The following is a 16,319-nucleotide window of genomic DNA, read 5'->3' on the forward strand; positions in this document are numbered from 1 at the left end:
AACATAAGGAATAGGAATAGCAAGGAGATTGGTAGAAGGAAAGAAGAATGAAGGGGGGTGAAGAGAGTGGGAAATGAACCACGAGAGACTATGAACTCCGGGAAACAATCTGAGGGTTTTAGAGGGGAGGGGGTTGGGGGGAATGGGCTAGCCTGATGATGGGTATTAAGGAGGGCACGTATTGCATGGAGCACTGGGTGTTATATGCAAACAATGAATCATGGAACACTACATCAAAAACTAATGATGCGATGTGCCTGGGTGGCTCAGTCATTAAGCATCTACCTTCGGCTCAGGGCATGATCCCAAAGTCCTGGGATTGAGCCTGCATCAGGCTCCTTGCTCTGCTGGGAGCCTGCTTCTTCCTCTCCCACTCCCCCTGCTTGTGTTCCCTCTCTTGCTGGCTGTCTCTCTGTCAAATAAATAAATAAAATCTTTAAAAAAAAAAAAACCTAATGATGTACTGTATGGTCACTAACATATCATAATAAATAAATTAAATAAATAAATAAAAGACATAGAGTGGTTGAATGGATTGATAAAACAAGACCCATCCATATGCTGCCTTTAAGAGACTCACTTCAGATCTAAAGACACATACAGACTGAAAGTAAAGGGCTGAAAAAAATTCCATGCAAATGGAAGGAAAAAAAAAACCCACACCCAATGTAGCAAGTCTTACATAAAAAAAAAAAAAAGAACTTTAAAACAACGACTGTAATGAGGGACCATGAAGGACATTATATAATGATAAAGGATCAATCCAACAAGAGGATACAACCATTGTGAGTATCTATGCACCCAACATTGGAGCACCTAAATAAATAAAGGAAATATTAATAGACATAAATGGAGAAACTGAGAATAAGAGACTTTAACACCTCACTTAAATCAATGGATAGATCATCCAGTCAGAAAATCAAAAGGGGGGCGCCTGGGTGGCTCAGTCCTTAAGCGTCTGCCTTCGGCTCAGGTCATGATCCCAGGGTCCTAGGATCGAGCCCCGCATCAGGCTCTCTGCTCAGCAGGAAGCCTGCTTCTCCTTCTCCCACTCTCCCTGCTTGTGTTCCCTCTCTTGCTGTCTCTCTCTGTCAAATAAATAAATAAAATCTTAAAAAAAAAAGAAAATCAAAAGGAAATAATATCTATGAATGAAACATTAGACCATATGGATTTAACAGATATGTACAGAACATTCCCTACAAAACCAAAAACACATGTTTTTTCCAAGTGCATATGCAACATTCTCTGGGATAGATCACATGTTAGGCCACAAAACAAGTCTTAATAAATTTGAAAAGGTTGAAGTCATATTCATTTTTTCTGACCAAAATGGATTGAAACTAGAAATCAATCATGAGAAAAAAACAAAAAATACAAACAGTGGAGTCTAAAAAACATGGTACTAAACAACCAGTTGGTCAATAAAGAAATCAAAGGGGAAATTAAAAAATACATGGAGACAAACGAAAATGAAAACACAATGGCCAAAATCTTTGGGACACCACAAAAGCAATTTTAAAGGGGAAATTTACAGGCACCTGTGTGGCTCAATCGGTTGAGTGTCCAGCTCTTGATTTCAGCTCAGGTCATGAATTCGGGGTCCTGGGATTGAGACCCAAGTCAGGCTCCATGCTCAGCAGGGAGTATACTTGAGAATTTTCTATCTCTGCCCCTTCTCTTGCTCTCTCTTTCTTTCTGTGTCTCTCTAAATAAATAAGTCTAAAAAAATAAAAGGGAAATTTGTAGTGGTACAGGCCTACCTCAAGAAACAAGAAAAATGTCAAAAAATCTAACCTTACACCTAAAGAGGCTAGAAAACAAAGAAACCCAAAGGTTAGTAGAAGGAAGGAATTAAAGATCAGGGCAGAAATAAAGATTTTTAAAAACCCACAAAAGATCAATGAAACCAAGATCTGGTTCTTTGAAAAGGTAAAATCAATACACCTTTAGCCAGACTCATCAAGAAAACAAAAGTGGGGAAAGAATCCAAATAATAAAATCTGAAACAAAAGAGAGGTGATAGTAGATACCACAGAAATACAAAGGGTTTTAAGAACTACTAAGAAAAATGATATGCCAACAAATTGAACAACCTACAAGAAATAGATAAATTTCTAGAAACATACAATCTTCCAAAACTGAATCAGAAAGAAATAGAAAATTGGAACAGACCAATTAGTAGTAACAAAATTGAATTAGTAGTCTGAAAACTCACAATAAACAAAAGTCCAGGACCAGATGGTGTCACAGCTGAATTCTATGAAATATTTGAAGATTTAATACCTAATATCCTTAAACTATTCTAAAAAAAAAGAGGAGGAGGAGGAGGAAGAAAGCTTCTGAATACACTCCATGAGGCTAGCATTACCCTGATAATCAAAAACAGACAAAGACACAACCAAAAAAAGAACTATAGGCCAATATCCCTTATGAACATAGATGCAAACATTCTCAACAAAATATTAGCAAGCCACATTCAACAATATATTAAAAGGATTATTCACCACATATCAAGTGGGCTTTATTCTTTGGATGCAATGATGATTCAATATTTGCAAAAAAAAAATGTGATACACAACATTAGCAAAATGAAGGATAAAATAATCATCTGAATAGACAGAGAAAGCACTTAAAAAATACAACATCCATTCATGATAAAAACTCTTAATAAAGTGGGTTTAGAGGGAACATACCTCAACATAATAAAGGCCATATATGAAAAACCCGCAGCTAACAACATACTGGTGAAAAACAGAGTCTTTCATCTAAGATCAGGAACAAGACAGAGATCTACTTTTACTACTTTTATTCAACATAATGCTGGAAGTCCTAGCCACAGCAATCAGAGATGAAACTGAAATAAAAGACATCCAAATTAGTAAGAAGAAGTTAAATTGTCACTATTTGAAGGTGACATACTATACATAGAAAACCCTAAAGACTCTACCTGAAAACTATCAGAATAAGTGAATTCAGTAATGTTGCAGGATATAAGATAAAGAAATCTGTTACATTTCATTACACTGATAATGAAGTAGAAGAAAGGGAAATTAAGAAAACAATTCCATTTACAATTGTACCAAAAAGAATAAAATACCTAGAAAGAACTTAACCAAGAAGGTGAAAGACCTATACTCTGAAAAGTATAAAACATTGATGAAAGAAATTAAAGATGAGCAAGCAAATAAGAAGATATACCATGTTCATGGATTGGAACAATATTTCAATGTCTATACTACCCAAAGTAATCTACGGATTTAATACAGTCTCCATCAAAATACCAACAGCATTTCTCACAGAACTAGAAAAAATACTAAAATTAGTAGAGATCTACGCTGTCCTAAATATACATTAATTAAACAGTTTTAGATCAATGAGCTTTTGGTTTATGAGAAATACATTCTGAGTTTATTTTTGTGTATGGATGAAGAAAGTGGTCCAGTTTCATTTTTTTGCATGTTGCTGTCCCGTTTTCCCAGCAAAACTTCTTGAAGATACTGTCTTTTTTCCCATTGGGTATTCTTGCCTCCTTAGTCAAAGATTAATTGACCATATAATTGTGGGGTTATTTCTGGGCTTTCTATATTGTTCCATTGATCTATGTGTCTATTTTTGTGCCAGTATGATACTGTTTCAATTATTATCACTTTGTAATATATATTGAAATCTGAATTGTGATACTTCCAGCTTTGTTTTTGTGAGATCAAAAACCATAAAAATCCTAGAAAAGAACACGGACAGTGATTTCTCTGACACTGGCTGTCACAACATCTTTCTAGATATGTCTCCTGAGGCAAGAGAAACAAAAGCAAAAATAATCTATTGGGACATTAAAATAAAAAGCTTCTTCACAGCAAAAGAAACTCAACAAAACCAAAAGACAACCTACTGAATAGAAGATGTTGGCAAATGACATATCCAATAAAGAGTTAATATCCAAACTATATAAAGAACTGATGCAACTTAACACCCAAAAAATAAATAATCCAATTAAAAATGGGCAAAAGACATTAACAGACATTTCTTCAGAGAAGAATGTGGCCAACAGACACATGAAAAGATGCTCAGCATCACTTATTATCAGGGAAATGCAAACCCAAACCATAAGATATTACTTCATACGAGTCAGAATGGGTAAAATAAAAAACACAGGAAACAAGAGTTAACAAGGATGTGGAGAAAAAAGAACCTTTCTGCATTGTTGGTGGGAATGAAAACTGGTGCAGCCACTGTGGAAAACTGTATGGAGGTTCCTCAAAATATTAAAAATAGAAGCACCTTACAATCCAACAATCGCACTAGTGGTTATTTACCCAAAGAATATAAGAACACTAATTCCAAAGGATACATGCACTCCAATGTTTATAAAAGCATTATTTACAATAGCCAAATTATGGAAGCAGCCCAAATGTCCATCAATTGATGAATGGATAAAGAAGATGTGATATATATATAAACACACACACACACACACACACACACACACACACACACTAGAATATTATTCAGCCATAAAAAGAATGAAATCTTGCCATTTGTAATGACGTGAATGGAGCTAGAGGCTATAATGCTAAGTGAAATAAATCACAGAAAGACAAGTACCGTATGATCTCATTCATATGTGGAATTTAAGAAACAAATGAACAAAGGAAAGAAACAAACCAAAAAAACAGACTCTTGACTATAGAGAACAAATAGATGGTTTCCAGAGGGGAGGTGGGTGGGGGGATGGGTGAAACAAGTGGAGGGGATTAAGACTACACTTATGATGATAACTAATATATGGAATTGCTGAATCACTATACTGTACACCTGAAATGCGTATGACACTGTATAGGTTAACTACACTGGAATTAAAAGAAACAAATAAAATAGATTTCATAGTTTGTTTTTGAAAAAGCTAAATCTAAAATATTTTATTTTGGGGTCTTCTTCTTCTTTAAAGTAACCACCAAAAACATTATTCAATAGTTGCAAAAGCAATAAATAAATCATTGAGATTTTTACCATTTAAGGGAGAAAAAGGTAGAAACTAGGAAATTGGGAGGAGAAAAGGGGTTGGCAGGCAGTCTCCAGAATGCTGTGGGTACATGCTGTGCGGGCTCTGGGGAGACAGCAGTCCTGGGCAGCCCTTCTCCATTGTGGCTGCATGGAACCACGTAGAAAGTTTAAAAAAATTGACCAATGCTCAGCCCCCCTCAAGGGACCATATTTTATTTCTCTTGTCTCCAGCAGTTGGCATGGTGCCTGGCACGTAATGATTTAGTAAATGTTTGTTGAGTGAATGAGGGATTGAATGAACTAGTTGAATGCATCATTGCACTTAACAGTTTTGTTGGAGTCACTTTTGCACTGAGAAATATTTTCTGGTTTTTGGAACTAGTTTTTTAAATAAAGGCTTGTGTGTTCAGGGGATTCTGAAAGCCGGTTATGTGAAATCACCACTCAGGCAGTTACACAGTCTGAAACTCCCTCATCTGTCCATCCCATCCATTAACAGATGCATTCATTTATTTCTTAAATGTATTGATGTCTGGTATGGGCCTGCTACTCTGTTAAGTACTGCAAGTGAAAGATGCCAAAGACCCATTCTCTGTGCTCAAAGATTTCACGGTGTGACTAAAAAGACATGACCTAAGTGTGTGCTATAGGCGTGCCCAGGACAACCCAGGAATTCAGAATTATTCAGTGATCAGTTGCCTTACACCCTTGTTTTCCTGTGAGTTTGGAGCTACCTCATTTCACAGTGTCTGCTGGCTGCCCAGCACAGCAACATTACTGTTTTCCAACCTCGCACACAGGACTCCTGTCCTTTCGAATCAAGCTTGCCTTTGTCCTGAAATTAGATGTTGAACTTGCAACATATCATTACCTATTAATGCAGTGGCCACCCCAAAGGAACAGGCGGTACTTTCACAGTTGCCCATAGTGGTAGTGGGGTATCTAGGCCTCCTCTGGAAGGATATTTAGTAAAGGTCTCATGCTCAGTAAATGACTTCGTGAGGCCCAGAAGAAGAGGCATTTGCAGGGAGAAAGCTCGTGCCACATTAGCTTTGTCTAATTCCTTCAACTTATGCAAGGTTGCCTACTGGATGCTAGGAAGTTGAAAGCTTACTGACAGTTCCCTTCACATCTACTGTTACCTCATATAGTTCCATGAACTTGGTATCATTACCCTATTTTTTTTTTTTTTTTTTTGCAGATGTGGAAGCCAAGGGTCAGAGACCTTAAGTAACTTGTCCAAAATCACCCAGCTAGTTAGTGGAGGAGTTGGGTTGAGGCTTGGTCTGGGCAATGCCAAAATCCATCTCACCTCCTCGCACAAAAGTACTTCTGTTTTCAGTGAGACAAAGAATTTTAGCAGCAGACTGGCTGGTCCTGCCACTTGGGGAATTATTAAATATGCAAGGTTGGGGTGCCTAGGTGGCTCAGTTGATTAAGCGTCTGCCTTCAGCTCAGGTCATGATCCCAGGGTCCTGGGATTGAGTCCTGCATTGGGCTCCCTTCTCAGAATGGGAGTCTGCTTCTCCCTCTCCCTGCTTGTGCCCCCCCACCCCCACTCTCTTTCTCAAAAAAAAAAAAAATGCAAGGAGTGGGGAAATAGATTTACTGTTGGAAATAAAGTGTCAATTGCCACTATTCCCATCCTCTCAGGGGAGCAGTTCAGTTAATATCAATGGAAGGTACTGGTAACCTTGCCATTACTCTTAGGGGAAGGAGAAACTAGAGAGCTGAGAGTCAAACTGGATCATTTGATTCTGTTCAAGAGAAGGTGTTTTGAAGCTTCTGTCAGTGCTTGTGCTCCTCAAAGACTTTTTGTTTAACTTTTTAACTTTTTGTTTAACCCATTAGCCCATTTTGAAATGCTCAAAGGTTGGTTCAGATTCTCAGGACCTGATGTCGGTTGTGTGGAGCAAACTGCTTTGTGGGAGAAATGGACAGAACTTGGCATAAATGTAGGCACACACTGCTCAGGAGCAGAAGAGTGACATGGCAGGAATTGGGGGCCTGAAGAGAAAGGGAAATCCCTGTGGTTGGACTGGTCAGAGTGACCTTTAAGAATTGGATGTGGTATAACTGCTGGATTGTTATGGAATATTCATCTCTTACTGCTATGACAAGACACTTTTAATCTTAAAGAAGGTGGACTTGGGTCCAGTTTGGCTGGCATTGGAGGAGAGAAGGGGACAGACCCAGTGTGATACAGAATGCAGTAAGTGCTGGAGAATGGAGCAAGATGTCCAGGAGTCATCTAAGCCTCTTGTGAGAACCTCCCAGAATTCTAGCCAAAATATTGGTCATAGGGTTGGAGGTGGTACAATGCTTCCTATAATTTGAATTTGTAAGTACAGGGATATCTTATAAAGTGAGGGACCTTGGGGACAGGCAAGTAACAGATGCCTTAACGGATATTTGGTTACAGTCTCCAGGGTCCCCTTCCCTGGATATCTTGATTCCATTGGTCTGGAGTTATGCCCAGGAATTAATATTCTTAACTCACTCCCCACAGAATTCTGATGAGCAGCCAGGTGTGGGCATGACTGGCTTCCTCTCGTGTTTTCACATCTGAGAAAGAGTAGGCCCAGAAACAGCTCAAGGCTGTTGGATGAGGTCCATTGTATCACAGAGCTTTTCTGTAGCAGAGTTGAGGACAGAAGCAAATTCTTTGACTCAGCAGAGTATACCTCATGGACAAATGGACCTAAGATGAGTTCCTAAATTTTCTATGATACTTTCTCAGATGAGCATGTCCTTCTAAGGCCTGAAAATGGGAGACAGGTGAACAGCTGAGTGTTTCAGTGACCTGGACACCTGCCTTCCCTGGGTACTGGCTGGCTCCCAGGTGCCATGGTGTAATATCAGCCGCTGAGTTTTTCCCAAACTGCTGATCCAACCAGTGGAAGCAGATGAAGAGTACTTTTCTGGATAGCACAGCACTTTTCTCTATGGCTTTCTGGATGCCCAAAGCCCTGGGGATCAAATGGCCCCTATTGCTCTCAAAGAAAATTCATACGGAATAAGCACTTTTGACATTAAAATGTACACGGGTTAAGCAGTTGTCAGCTGCAATCATCCATTCTTTCTGGGCCACCTTTCTGTCTATTGTCTTGGGTTTCATAGGCAAAATGACCTTTCAGCATTTCCAGCTGCAGTCCCGAGTCCCAACTATCTCTGTGCACCGGCCTGGAAAAGCCCCAGATGCTAGGACAGGTTTTCTGCCTGGCTACCAGTCCCTTCTCCCTCTAGCCCTTTTGCAAGCTGCTGCTAGAGAATCTTTCTGGATAGCCCAACAGGCCAGTCTTCAAAAAAATTCTGTTAACTCCTACTGGCTACAGCGTAAAACCCACCTCTTCCCCTCTGCCCCTGACCAGCCTGGTTGCCGCCCCTCCCACCAGGCAATGCAGCTGCCCCACTTCGAGCCCTGTCCCAGCTGCTTGAGGGCATTTGTGACTCTGTGCCTTTGTACCCTTTACTGCTGCTGCCTGAAAGACCTGCCCTTTTTGAGCAGACACTTCCCAAAGCAAAAAAGGCAGGCTTTTCTGGCAGAGAAAATATAAGGTACAAGGTACTGTTTTCACTGTGATGTCTTTTCTCCACTCACCTCTGGGCTCTGCTCATGGATCCCCAGTAATACCTTGTGTAGTGACTTGATTTCATTTGTCTCTCCCGACCAGACCGCCAGCTGCCTGACAACTGTAAGTTGTGTTTATCTTTATATCTTCATCCCTAGCAAGGCTCTGGACTCAAAGGTAGTAAAGTCAATGTTGGTTGAACAAATGATTGAAGGAATGAATTAATTCCTGTCACCTTAGCAAGATTACTTATCTGGGGTGAGGGAGAGGGGGCATCCTGGAGAGGCAGGCTGGCCTTGGGATTCTGTCCTCTACTTTTAGAAACCAACCCTATAAATGGCCTTAGTACTGACCAAAGGCACCATGTTTTCTTGTCCTTCAGCATCCAGGCTTTCCCTTGAATATGGTGCTAGATCTAACTCTTCTGGCCATTGGGGTTCAGGTGGGAGAAGATCAACATGTTTGAACTAAATTCCTGGCAGTTATCCATTCATGGGACTCCATATTGCTGGGACCCTCATCTTTTACAACTTTTGGTAATTAGTGGGACTGTTGTCTGCATAACCATGGCTTTATTTATCCATCTCTTACTGATGGACTTTCCATTCACCTGCTCAGGCTACCATAGCAAAGTACCACAGAAAGTTATTGTCTCACAGTTCTCAAGCTAGAAGTCTGAGATCAAGGTGTTGGCAGGGTTGATTGCTTTAAAAAAAATTTTTTTTGAGAGCGAGTGAGAGTGCAAGCAGGGGCAGGGAGGGGCTGAAGGAGAAGGAGAGAGAGAATCTTAAGTAGGCTCCACACTCAGCATGGAGTCTGACATGGGGCCTGATCTCATGAACCTGAGATTATGACCTGAGCTGAAATCAAGAGTCAGATGCTCTATGGACTAGTCGCCCAGGTGCCTCAGGGTTGATTTCTTCTGAAACCTCTCTTATTGGCTTGTAGTTGGCCATCTTCCTCTATCTTCACATGGTCTTCTTTCTGTACATGTCTGTGCTCTAATATCCTCTTCTGAAAGGACACCATATTGGATTAGAACTTACCTCAATGACTTCATTTTAAGTTAATTACTTCTTCAAAGACCCTATTTCTAAATATAGTCACATTCTGAGGTGCTGGGCTTTAAGACTTCAACGAAACAACTTGGGGGGCCCATGATTTAGTCCACAACAGACCTTTAGGTTGTTCTCACTGTTCCCATGGTTTTATTTATTTATTTATTTATTTTAAGATTTTATTTATTTATTTGACAGAGATAGAGACAGCCAGCGAGAGAGGGAACACAAGCAGGGGGAGTGGGAGAGGAAGAAGCAGGCTCATAGCAGAGGAGCCTGACGTGGGGCTCGATCCCACAACGCTGGGATCACGCCCTGAGCCGAAGGCAGACGCTTAACCGCTGTGCCACCCAGGCACCCCTCCCATGGTTTTAAAACATGCGACAGTGAAGATACCCTTTTGCATTTCAGTGTGCACACATGAGGTAATAAGGTAAATATGGGGAAAGAGCATCACAGGATCTCAGTATAAAGGAATGGATTTTTGAGCTTGCCTATGTGTGATTGCTCTCCAAAAGGTTATAGGAATTTCCCTCTGCCTTGCAATGTATAACAGGTCTGTGTCCATATTCTCATTGGTACTTGGTATTACTAGACTTTTGTTTTTGGCAATCCGCCCAGTGTTAAAAAATATACAGGGAAAAATAATTCTACCACCTAGGTCTGTCCTCAATTCTCTTGTTCCATTCCCTGGAGAGAGCCACTACTATCTTTTTTTGTGTTCAGTCTTTCAGAGAAATTCTGTACCCTGCCTCTGACTTTTCAGAAATCTAAGCATTTCCCGTGTTATTACATAAACTTCGTAAAATTCGTTTTTAATAGCTGTGTACTATTCTGTGCCATAGTTTGACAAACATCCCTGTAATTGTTAGGCATTGATTGTTGCTTCAATTACAAAAAATTCCTTTTAGAAAAGTTTTAAATTCATGAAAAGAATAGGGCACCCATAATCCTAGTACTTGTTGACATCTTATTGTATTTCTAGTTTTCCTTTTGCAGTTTAAGAACTTTTCTAGTTCTTCTTCTTCTTCTTTTTTTTAGTAGGCTCCACACCCAGCATGGAATCCAATGTGGGGCTTGAACCCATGACCCTGAGATAAAGAAATGAGCTGAGATTAAGAGTCAGATGCTTAACTGACTAAGCCACACAGGTGCCCCTCTAGTTATTCTTGTTATAGGCACTTATTTTTACTATAGTCTAATACTTCCTACAGTTTAGATTTTTTTTCTTATTTAACTTTACAGTGTGAGCATGCCCCAAGTGATCAAAAACATTCTATCCTTTCTCTCCTACTCCAGTGAGCACATCGAGGAATGAAAACCAGTGAGGTCATAATGGGGATTGGCTTGAACATGGTCTATAATTTTTAAAAATCCTTAAAAGGTAAATCAATTGCCAACTTTATCTTTGAAATTGACTATCAGTAAGAAATTACTTTGCCAGGGGAGGGGGAAGATGGCAGCATAGGACGATCCTGAGCTTACCTTGCCCCGTGGACACCCTGAGGCAACAGTTACATCTATGCAACTAACTCTGAAAAGAACCTGAAGACTGGCAGAACAGATCTTCCATAGCTAGTCAGAGAAAAAACCACAGCAAAAAGGGTAGGAGGAATAGAGAGGCCATTGGACTCCAAACCCTCAGCACAACTAACCACAAAGAGGAGGGACACCACAAGGACAGAGGAGGCAGAGGATCAGAATCCACATTAGGTGCCCCTAGCTTTGGGGATCCTCCCTGGGAAAACAAATCCCCATAACTCTGGCTTTGAAAATCAGTGGGGCTTAACTTTGGGAACTTTAGAAATTGGCAGGGCTTAGCTCCAGGAGAGGCAGATGTGATAGGAAACCGAGCCTGCATCCTTAAAGAATCAGCATGATAAATCACTTGGCGGGAGACATAACATAGAGCAGCAGTTGGAAAAGTGCTTGGGGATATATGAGAAGGAGATGTATTGAGTAATCTTAAGGCATGTGCTGGAGGGGCAGGGATCTGCAGAAGATTTCTCTGGGAACAAAAGTGCTAGTGGGTGCCATTTTTCTTGCCCCACCCCCAGCTAAGAATCAGTTGCTGGCACGAAACAATTCTAACACTCTCCGTCTAAGTTTTTGGCACTACGTGCCCCACCCCAGCATTCTTCTGCAGATCTGTCTCAACCCAAAACATCCACTGGGGCAGGCAACCCTCCAAAGGAGTTCCTACCCCAGCCAGGCATCCTGCCAAAGCAGGTGGCCCCCAACTAGGATCAGCATCACTCCAAAGCAAGCCCTGCACTGAGGAAGTGGGGGGATACCACCACATACCAGCATGCATTCAATTCCCACAAAAGAGTCTCTTAGCTGGCTGTGCAAGGAGAAAGTCCTGCCCTGTGGTGCACATGCAGCTGTCACAGAGGCTAAGTGCAAACAGCTAGGCTGAATGTCAGCTCACCTATCAGTGAGCCTGTGGTGGCCACAGCCAGGCCTCACATTGTCACGAGGAGCAAATCATGCCAATGTGCCCATAGAAGATGAAGTGGATCACAGCAGCCAGTTGGGCTGAAAGCCAGACCCATCTACCAGTATATCCATCACAACTGTGGCTCAGCCACAACAGTAGTGAGCTCAGAGCCCGCATAGAGAATACCCTTAGATGCCGGGTCCTAGTGACCAGGGGGAATTATGCTATAAGACACCACAGGACCTCTTCTTCAAAAGACCACTATTTTGAAGACCAGGAGACTCTGATAACCTACCTAATACATAGAGAAAAACATAGAGAAATAGACAAAATGAGGAGACAGAAAATAGGTCTCAAATGAAAGAACAAGGCAAAATCACAGATAAAGCTAAACAAAGTGGAGATAAAATAATATACTTGATAAACACTTCAATGTAAGTGTTATAAAGATACTCACTGGATTAAAGAAAAGAGTGGATAAACTTAGAATTTCAACAAAGATGTAGAAAATATAAAAAACAACCAGTTAGAGGAACCTGGGTGGCTCAATCAGTTAAGTGTCTGACTTCTGATTTCAGCTCAGGTCATGATCCCAGGGTCGTGGGATTGAGTCCCACATCAGGCTCCACAGTGGGTGTGGAGACTGCTTAAGATTTTTCTCTCTCTCACTTCCCCTCCTCCCACTCATATGCTCTCTTTCTCTAAAAAACAAAACAAAACAACCTCTCCCCACCAAACCCAACCAGTCAGAACTGAAGAATACAATAACTAAAATGTAAAATACAGTAAGGGAATCAACAGTAGATTAGAGGGTGCAAAAGAACAGGTCAGTGGATTGGAAGACAGGATAATGGAAAGCAACCAAACTGAACAGTAGAAAGAAAAAGCAATAACAAATGAGAATAGGTGAAGGAACAACTATGACATCATTGAACATACTACTCACATTATAGGGATAGTGGAAGGAGAAAAAGAAAGAAGCGTGCACAAAATTATTAGAAGAAATAGCAGCTGAAAACTGTCTTAATCTGTGGAAGAAACAAATATCCAGGTCTAAGAAGCAAAAATATAAACTCAAGGAGGTCCACACCAAGTTTCATCATCATCATCATCATCATCATCATCATAAAGATAAGATCTTAAAAGGTGTAAGAGAAAAGAAAACAGTTACATAGAAGGGAAATACCATAAGGCTACCAGATAATTTTTCATTGAAAAATGTTGTGGACCAGAAGGGAGTGACATGATATGTTCAAACTGCTGAAAGGAAAAAAAAAAAAAAAAAACCACAATCAAGAATATTCTAACCAACAAGATTACCATTCAGAATTGAAGGAGAGATGAAGAGTTTCCCAGACAAAAGTTAACAGAGTTCATCACCATTAGGCCAACATACAAGAAATGTTAAAGGGCATTAAGTAGAAAGAAAAGGCCATAACTAGAATAAAATTATGAAAGGAAAAAATTTCACTGGTAAAAGCAAACATATAGTTAAGGTAGTTTAATCACTTATAAAGCTACCATGAAGGTCAAAACACAAAAGTAATAAAATCATTTTTTTAACAAAAATTAGTCAAGGGATAGGAACAATAAAAAGATGTAAAATATGACATTATATACATAAAACATGGAAGGGGTAAAAATATAGTGCTTTTAGAATGTATGTGAACATAATATAATCTGCTATACACATAGGATGCTATATATGGACCCAATGATAACCACAAACTAAAATCTGCAATTGATATCGAAAAAATAAAGTAATGCAAACATTGCAATAAGACATTAAACCACAAGGGAAGACATCAAGAAAAAAAAGAAAAAAAAAAAACAAGAAGAGCTACAAAAACAACTAGAAAAAATAAATTTTTAAAAAAGCAATAATACATACTTACCAAGATTACATTAAATATAAATGGACTACATGCTCCAATCAAAACACATAGGTTGACTGAAGAGATGAGAAAACGAGACCATCTATAAGCTTCCTACAAAAGACTCACTTTAACCTAAAGCACATACAGACTGAAGTTGAAGGGAAGGAAGAAAGACATTCCATATAAGTAAAAGTGGGAGGGGAAAAGCCAGGATAGTTATACATCTATCAGGAAAAAAAATGCTTTAGATCAAAGACTGAATCAAGAGATAAGGAAAGGTACTACATGATGATAAAGGGATCAATCCAACAAGAGAATATAATAATTATAAATATCTATGCACCCAACATTGGAGCACCTAAATACATAAAGCAAATATTAATAGATATAAAGGGAGAAATTGACAGTAATACAGTAATAGTATGAGACTTTAACACCCCACCAACATCAATGGGTAGATCATTTTGACAGAAAATCAGTAAGGAAACAGGCTTTGAATGACATATTAGACCTGATGGACCTAGCAGATATATACAGAATATTCCATTCCCCCCAAAACCCAGGATACAAGTTTTTCTAGTGCACACGGAATATTTTCCAGAATAGGTCATGTTAGGTCACAAAACAAGTGTCAATAACTTTAAGAAGACTGAAATCATATCAAGTATGTTTTTTGACCACAATAGTATGAGACTAGAAATCAATTACAAGAAGAAAAACTGGAAAGGAACACAAACACATGGAGACTAAATAATATGCTACTAAACCAGTGGTTTAATGAAGAACTCAAAGAAGAAATAAAAAATACATGAAGACAATTGAGAATGGAAACACAATGATGCAAAATCGTTGGGACGCAGCAAAAGCAGTTCTCAGAAAGAAGTTTATAGTGATACAGGCCTATCTACCTCAAGAAATAAGAAAAAAAAATCTAATAAATAATCTAACCTTATACCTAAAGAAACTAGAAAAGAACAAACAAAGCCCAAGGTTGGTAGAAGGAAGGAAATAATAAAGAATAGAACATAAATAAATAGAGACTGAAAGAATACAAGGGGTGCCTGGGTGGCTCAGTTGCTTAAGCATCTGACTCTTGATTTCAGTTCAGGTCATGATCTCAGGGTGCTGGGATCAAGCCCTGTGTCAGGCTCCATCATCAATGTGAAGTTGGCTTGGGATTCTCTCTCTCCTTCTGCCCCTCTCCCCACTCGTGCTCTCTCTCTCTAAAATAAAAGGAAATAAAAATAAACAGAAAATAAATAAAAGAATACAAGAGATCAATGATACCAAAAGCTGGTTCTTTGAAAAAATAAAATTGATAAATCTTTGGCCAGACTCATCAAAAAGAAAGAGGGGACTCAAATAAAATGAGAAATTAAGGAGGAGAAATAACAACCAACATCACATAAGTACAAACGGTTATAAAATATTGTGAAAAATTATATGCCAACAAATTGGACAACTTAGAAGAAATAAATTCCTAGAAACATACAATCTTTCAAAACCTAATCAGGAAGTGGGGCGCCTGGGTGGCACAGTGGTTGAGCCTCTGCCTTCAGCTCAGGGCGTGATCCTGGCANAGGGGACTCAAATAAAATGAGAAATTAAGGAGGAGAAATAACAACCAACATCACATAAGTACAAACGGTTATAAAATATTGTGAAAAATTATATGCCAACAAATTGGACAACTTAGAAGAAATAAATTCCTAGAAACATACAATCTTTCAAAACCTAATCAGGAAGAAACAGAAAATTTGATTAGACAGATAACTAGTAATAAAATAGAATCAGTAATTAAAAAAACAAAACAAAACAAAACAAAAACTCCCAACAAACAAAAGTTCAGGACCAGATAGCTTTACAGGTGAATTCTACCAAGCATTTAAAGAAGAACTATTACCTGTTCTTATCAAACTATTCCAAAAAATTTAAGAGGACGAAAAACTTCCAAATTCATTCCACAAGTCCAGCGTTACCCTAAATACCAAAACCAGACAAAGACATTACAAATATATAAAACTACAGGCCAATACCCCTGATGAATGAAGATGCAAAAATCCTCAACAAAATATTAACAAAGGAAATTCAACAATACATTAAACAAAAATCATTCACCACAATTAAGTGGGGTTTATTCCAGAGATGTAAGGATGGTTCAATATCTGCAAATCAATTTGATAGACAACATCAGCAAGAGGAAGGATAAAAATTATATAATCTCTATAGATTCAGAAAAATCACTGCAAAATATGACATCTGTTCATGTTAAAAACATTCAATAAAATGAGGTTAGAGGGAACATACCTCAACATAGTAAAAGCCATATATGAAAAACCCACAACTAACATCATACTCAATGATGAAA

The sequence above is a fragment of the Ailuropoda melanoleuca genome, chromosome 5 (assembly GCF_002007445.2).
Source record: "Ailuropoda melanoleuca isolate Jingjing chromosome 5, ASM200744v2, whole genome shotgun sequence".
Lineage (NCBI taxonomy): Eukaryota > Metazoa > Chordata > Mammalia > Carnivora > Ursidae > Ailuropoda > Ailuropoda melanoleuca.